Genomic DNA, 8032 nt, shown 5'->3' on the forward strand with positions numbered 1-8032 from the left:
GGTCTTAGGTTACGGGGGGGTTTCGGATGCCTATATAAAGGAGAGAAACGCGAGGGTTTTGGAGGGAGCAAAAGAGGACGTCTAGAGAGAAAGGGGAGTGGCGGCTGAGTAGAGAACAACTAGAGAGAAAAGGAAGGATGGCTAGAGAGTAAGCAAGAGAGGCGACTGAGAGGAAAAAAACAAGAGAGGAAACGAGAGATTCTGGTGAGAAAAGCAAGGAAAGAGCTTCGGGTGGCGGCTGAGGAGAGAAAGGGAGGATAGATTATGGTGAAGAGCAAGAAAGGTTGCGGGCAGCAAGAGATTGAGAGAGGGTGGAGGTGGAAGGTGAGAAGAATCTGGAAACAGAGAACGAGAGAAGCTACGGGAAAACAAAGAGAAAAAGCCGCGGGCAAGAGAAGAAAAAAAGGAAACCAGAGAGGAAATAACTAGAAGGGGAAGCTACGGGTAGTGAAAGGAGATTTGAGGCTGAAAAGGAAGAGAGAAGGGGGAAGAGTTTCGGGCTGGAGAGGAAAAAACTGGGAAAAAGAAAAGAAAAGAAAGGAGGGGAAGCTTGAGGCTGTGAAGGAAAGAAAGGTTTTCGGCTGCGCAAGGAAGAGTAGGAAGGGAAAGCAAGAGGAACTGAGAGGACGTTCGGCTGAAGGGAGGAAGGAGGTTTCGGCTGAGAAAAGAGAAAAAACGAGAGAGGAAAAGAAAGACAAACGGAAAAATCAAAGAAAGTTGGTCTGCTGGAAAATCTGGTTCCAGGCTGGACCAACAGCCCAATTCATCGCAATTTTCAGATCAACTGTTGGGATTTTGGGAGGATTTCGTTGTTTCTGCACTTTCCCTAGACATATTAGAACAACTTTCTTATGGAAAGTTTTTAGGAAAAACATCCATAACCTTCCCAAAGTATCGAGTTCGTCGTGGCTGAAGTATCTGGCGACGAAGCTCTCAACCCCATTCTGGAATTAGTGTGCATTTCTTGAGCAACATTTCACGTTCAACTGCCCACGAAATCATCCTCAGGTAACTTTGGTCTCTCCTTCACAGCTTTCTTAAAGATTCAAGCTACTTAGATGTGGTTTTGGGTTGTTTTTGTTGTTGCCAACATTTAATACCCACGTTCATCTTTCTGTTGCACTGATTTTGGGGGTTGTGATTAGTTATATGCTTGATGTTTCTCTTCGGTCACCTGATGCGGTATTGATGATCCTTTGATGGGTTCGAAATGGGGAATAGAAATCATGAAAATGGTTCTGCAACAAGGAGTCGAAGTCTCCATTTTTTGTTGTCATCATTTCACTGACCCTTTTTTTACTTGAATCTTAGTTGCATACTTTTGTGTTGGATCGATATTTTTGTGAGAAAAGATCACATCTCTCCCTTTAATACAAAATGAAATGATGGATTGATGTTGGGTTGGTCAAACAATCATTGCCGTTCGTTCATAGCGGCAAAAACCAGAAAATTCCAGAAGAAGAAGAAGGCTTTCGAAGCTCTACATGAAAACATCCAAAAATTACATTTTTGCCCCCGGTTTTTTCAAATAATTTTAGCATGGCCCGAAATTTGGGAAAATCAAATCAATTTTGCCCTTTCAAATCTTGATTGTTTTTTGGCATGTCTCATAGGATTTTTGAGCAGACTATTCTTGAGTTTTGGGATGAGGTTTGAAAGTTTAATAATTTTTTGATAGACTTTAGCTTTGATTTGGATTTTAGTGAAATTTTGGAAATTTTGTTGTTTAACCGTAGCAAATTGGTTTTCATTTATTTTGGTGAATTTTATCGTTTGATTGGAAGGTTTCACCTTAAACCCTTAATCTTAATTTATTTTCTTTAGACCCTTAATATTTGTAATAATAATAAATTGATCCATCGAACTTCTTCAATTCTTTCAAATGAGTCCTTATTTGCTTTAGTTTTGTTGAATATGGGTTGTTTACTTTCATTTGGATGCTTTGACTGATTTAATTTCCTGTTTATTCCCATTTCATGTGATTTTTTGTTAATTAAAGTGATGCCTTGACATTTTTATTATTTTGAAGGGTAAATAAGTAATTCAACTCCATTAGGGCTCTATTGCAAGGGAGGTACCCCCTATCCCTTATGTCTTACTTTATTTCACCCTACGTGCCCTATGTGACTTTACGTGTTTAATTGCATGCCTTTTGAGTGTTTTTATTTATTTACTTATTTATTTATTCGCTTTATTTGTTTCAATTTTATTTATTTATTTTAATTTAATTTGTAATTATTTGGGGAAGGCACTTGAATGCCAAAGTTGTAATAGCTAAGTTATTAGATTATTTGTTTTATTCCGTTTCCCCTCTTAGATTGTAGTAGGCTTCCCCCGAATGTAATAGTTAGGGCTTTATTTGCTTTATTCGCCTTATGTGTGTTTTGCATGTCTATGTGTTATGTGTTACCGCTTTCTTAGGGTCTTGCATCTAGATATGCATGCTTATGAATTACGTGAATTACGTGCTCACATGTCTACTTGCTTTAATTATGCACATTACTTATATATGTGTATGATGGATGCAAATGCACGTAACCGTGGCTAATCCAATGCTAGTCATGGTTATCCCCTCGAGCTCTTACAAGTCCAATGCTTGTGAGAGAGCGCTAGTGAAGGGCTAGTCCAATGCTAGATCCAATAGGGCCGTCCCTCGCTAGTACATTCGCATGCCTTCATCTCATGCATATTTTTTACTTTTTTAGGGCCTCTTTCACCATATTGCATGACACTTTCCTTATATATGTATACCCCTTCCCCCCATATTTTCCCTTATATGTATATTACTTGCCCCTTTTGTATGAAACATGACATTAGACTTGCATCTCATATAAGCATTAGAACTAGGTTAATTCAGTTGCTTGATTAGATTAGAGAAAACCCCTCGAATATGGGATATGGACGAGTTTGGCTTTTCTAGCCTTAGCACGCTCGTATTCCCTCTATTAAAAGGGAAAATTAAGTCACGAACATTAGTCCCCCGTACCCGACATGATGCATTCCTTTAAGACACGTATATTTCTATAATTATTTTATCCTTTTCCTTTTCTTTGAGTCTCATATTTTTGCATTATTCGTGACTTCTCCAAAGGGTCATTATTGGGCATCGCAATTAATGTGATTGGCACCACTCAAGCTCTGAAGAGAAATTTTGCCCCCCGATGCCCCCTAGGTCTAGGGTTTACATTCATATAGTACATCCAGATGTGATAAATTCTTTGGTTAAAACAAGAAAATCTTTGACTAAATCACGCAACTAGCCTTGGCTAGGTCGAAGAGGTGCCTTGGATTTTATCCTTGCCTTTCCCTTCGTCAAATGTGACTCCCGAACCTTTCCTTTGATTTTCGTAGACTAGGAGTCGTTTAAAAGGGGTTTTTCTACTTTTTCCTTTAAAAACTCATTTTTGGTGACTTGGTACACCTTAACTCAATACCAAGTGGCGACTCCGATTTTTATTTCAAAACCCTTTTTAAACTATATTTTGGGTCAAATCGTCGCATTTTCAAGTCCCATTTAGACCCATATTTTTCTTCATTTTCTTTGTAAATCAAAATTCATTTTTCAAATCAAAAAATTCACTTTTTTAAATCATTCATTTATTTTTCTTATTAAAAATGGGGCGCGACAGCTAGACATGATATAGCTCTAACAAGTAGGAGATATTGGTAAGATTGGTGAGAATTTTGTTCATAATATTTTTTTGTAATTCTCTTTTGATGTTTCTGATGCTTTGAACTGAGTTTTCCTTGATGTTTTTGGATATTATTGAATTTGTATGATGTCAAAAAGGGGGGAGAGAAAAGAACAATTCTAATTTAATGATCATTCGCTTTGTCAAAACTCTCTGTCATATCTTGATACTTCTTTTGATATCAAATTCTCTGTGATATGTTGGTGATTGCTATCATTTTTTTGTTTTTATACTCTGTTATTGTTGCTGGATTATGATAGTTGGTTTTTTACTCTCATCTTATGATGACAAAAAGGGGAAGAGATGGATGCTATGTGTAAGGGGGAGTTTTTCTGAAATTATAAGTTTGGATGCAATGAGTGAGGGGGAGCTTATGCTCTTATGCTCAATCTTTTTCTTTCTTCCATCCATTGTTTTGTCATCATAAAAAAGGGGGAGAATGTTGGCCTTGGTCCCTAATTTTTTATGATTACAAAATAAATGGATATTACTAACATCTCCTCAAAGGTCTTTTCAGAAATGAAACAAATCAGGTTCAAAAATTAAGCACATTTGAACGGGACAAAGTATGCTGAATCTGTCGGACGCACAAAAAGACTGCATCGACCGTTCGACAACCATTGAGTATCTTCAGACGCAGAAAATCAGCCTACCGGACGTCCTAACGAATTGAAGAAGAATTCTCAGTTTTACATCATACCTTCGGATGCAGAAAATCAGCCTACCGGACGTCCGAAAGAATTGAAGAAAAACTCTTTATCTCACTACCTGCTATCGGACACAAAAAACAGGACTACCGGACGTCCGATACTCCAACGACTAGTTGACTCTTCAGCTACTTTCTATCCGTTGGAAGCATTAATAAGGCACTTTCTTGGTCCTATATAAATAGTGGTTGGCCAGATACTTCAAACAACTTTTGCACACTGAAGATACAAAAGATCTATAGTGATTTTAGTGAGAAAATACTCTTCAAAGAAGATTTGTAGTCTTAGTGGTGTGAGGTTCATTGTAACCTTTTCATTTGTGAGTGAATACTTCATGAGTGTAGCTCTGTGAGGGTTGTCCTGAGGGATAGTAAAATGTCCTGGCTTGACCGAGTGAAGTTCGGGGCAAGAAGGAGGTGAACCTTCCTTTGTACACAAGAGTGATTGTAATTCATCAACTTGAAGTAGCTTGTTTGAATTAACCTACAAGCTCAAGAGGAGCTGGGTAGTTAATTGGTTTGCTATTCTTTCCTTTTTATTTACTTATTGTTACGTTTGAGATCTTTACATTGTTTATCTCTTCCACTTGGTTGTCGTCGATCCTTACAGTTTCAAACAACACTAGCGGCGTCCAAAATGAACATACGCCAATTGACGATAGCCAACAAGTTTGGAGAACTCGCCACCTCGTATGTCACACAATCAAACAACTTTTGTGCCACCCTTCACAAGTCCACCCGGAGGCACCTTTACTTATCCCATCTCTAGTCTACCACATACCTACCCAAACAATATTTTTATCAACCCAATTAGTCATCAAATTCCTCAAAGTTATCCACAAATCAACGTTAACATTCCATTTGAACCTCAAGGACCTCATCACCCTATCACAGAGCCGTTCATGTTGGATGCCGCGTTTCAAGCAAAGGCGGAAGCTGGTGAACCCTTTGCCCCGATCGACAAAAATCTGCTGAAGAGACCTGACCGATTCGACGAATTCATGAAAAAGAGTCAAGGATTAAACAAGTACGGAGGATTGGATTACGAAGAACTTTGTCTTTTCCCGGATATGCAGTTGCCTATGGGTTTCAAAGCTCCTAAGTTTAGCAAGTATGATGGAACCGAAAATCCGAAAACACATCTCCGAATATTCGCAAACAAACTAGAGAAGCCGGTAGATGACGAGAACCTACCTGTGCGTTTGTTCCCTAAAAATTTAGAAGGTGATGCTCTGGATTGGTACTCTAATTTGAAGTCGGAAGAGATAAGAACTTGGTTGGACCTGTCTACGGCTTTCGTAAGGCAATATGAATATAACTGTGAGTTGGCACCAACGAGAACCACGCTTGAGAGTACCAAGAGAAAGCTATCGGAAAATCACAAGACATATGCCAAACGTTGGAGAAAACTGGCTGTCAAAGTGGAACCTCCCATGACCGAAGAAGAAATCGTCCGTACATTCATTAAAACTCATGACCCGCCTTATTTTGAGAAAATTTTTCGAATGACTGGATGCTCATTTGCAGTTATTGTAAACAAGTTAGAGGAATTTGACAAATTCTTCAAAGCAGGAAAGATAGTCAACGTGTTGACCTTGAAAATGCAACTGGAAGTTTTGCAAGGTCAGAGTAGTACTGGCAAGAAACCTCAGTTCAATAAGAAGGAAAGAGAGAATGCTTTCGTTTGGGGTCAGGGTCCCCCGACTAGACTTAAATTTCAGAACCGACCCACCTACTCATCCCCTTACCCTTACTCCCATTCTGTCTATCACACTACTATCAACCATTCTCGCCCCCGACCCAACTATACAAACATACCTGCACCACCTTTCCAGATTTCTCAACCAAGTTTGCAAACTCGACATCGACCTCCTTTTAATCCAAGATCTATTCCGCCAAATAACCAAACCTACAATTATCCTCAAACCAATGAAATCCAAAATCAAATCTAATACCGCACTTTACCAATTTAAGCCGACCTCTTGACCAATTATACGAGCAATTTAAAACTGCTGGTAAAATTGGTGTGATGCCCCCTAAAACCTACCTTAGGGGCATTTCTACTGGCTATGATCCTCAAGTCATTTGTGCATATCACTCTGGAAGTTCTGGCCACTCTACTGGCAATTGTTGGGCACTAAAGTATAAGATCCAAGACATGATTGACGCTGGGGACATACTTTTAAGGAAAAGAGGTGAGTCAGGGCCGAATGTCAGCAAGAACCCTCCTCCTGAGCATAAAAATACTGTAGGGGTTATTGCCACTGACGAGAAGTTTGAGGAGCCTGCCAAATACATTATGGAGGAGAATGGAGTAATTGGAATAGTTGAGAAGTCTTTTGTGTTGAAAGGAGTCATCTAAAACTAGATTGCAGATTACCTTCCCTCTTGAAGGAAATTTCAATAAATGAAAGGGATTGTTCTTGGTCAAAATCCATCACAAAAACTGCTTTGTTTTCAGTTGTTCGAATCCTTTCAAGTGTCATGTTAATACACATTTTGTTCTGCTCCCACTGTACAGTTCCTGTGGGAATGTGTTTGTTTTGGCTAATATTTTATTTTTGCAAAGTACTTGCATTTTATCAAATATCTATCTGCTCTTTAATTCAATGAAAAATTCTTGTTCATCTTTATTATTTCTTGGTTAGTGTGCATGCTTACTCTATTTTTAGATGGCGAAAGATAAAACTATTTGACCCTTTGGATATCACTATTCTGGAATACGACGATTGCAAACTCGATATCTCTCACGGATTTGAAATTATGAAATCTGAAACTTAGTATAAGAATGACAAAGAGGAGGAGATTGAATCTGTTTCCAAGATGTTTGAACAACATGAAGAGAAAATCAAACCAAATTTAGAGGAGACAAAAATCAAAGCAGAGGTTAAAGAAATCAAAATTAGTATGCATTTGAATAAGGAGTAGAGAAAAAAAAGATGGTCGAGTGCTTAACCATTCTTCAAGGAGTATTTGTTTGATCGTATGATGATCTGCCCAGAGAAGCAATCATTCTCACCGAGATGGATGGGTGGTTTTTCTTTCTCAAGCTAATCAATTCAGATATATGCAAAAAGTTTTCATTTGATTATATGAATTTTCTTCTGAAAAACGGTCTAAGGTGGACTAAAAGGCAGGCCTTCTTCTTTTTTCCTTTTGAACATTTTATCCCTAGTTCTCCTCTTTGAACCTTCAGAATAATCTATACCTTCGTTTGGTAGCCTCTTAAGGATCGCAAACCCCACACTGAGGCAAAATTATCTTTCATTTGTGAAAAAAAAAGGAAAAAGGGAAGCAAAAGCCAAATTGGGGCAAATTTTTTTAAGTTTCAATAGCTCTATACTGGGGCAAGATTTTATAGGATGCGATCTTAGAATTTTTTAGAACCTTAAAAAAAAGAAAAAAAGAAAATTTTGCCTTCAAACCTTAACATTTTTAACATCACGCCTGACCCCGATTACGAAAGCCATAAAGCCCCGCCTTCCACCTTAGCAGTGATTCTAATGGAAAATTTCTTAATCAAATAGCAAATGATGTCAATACACCTTCACCAATTTTGCAAGGAAAAGATTGTTGCAATGATGCCATCATTTTTTAAAACACATTTTTGAGTTGATAAAAGCTATCGGTAAGA

Source organism: Coffea arabica, chromosome 4e, assembly GCF_036785885.1.
Source record: "Coffea arabica cultivar ET-39 chromosome 4e, Coffea Arabica ET-39 HiFi, whole genome shotgun sequence".
Classification (NCBI taxonomy): domain Eukaryota; kingdom Viridiplantae; phylum Streptophyta; class Magnoliopsida; order Gentianales; family Rubiaceae; genus Coffea; species Coffea arabica.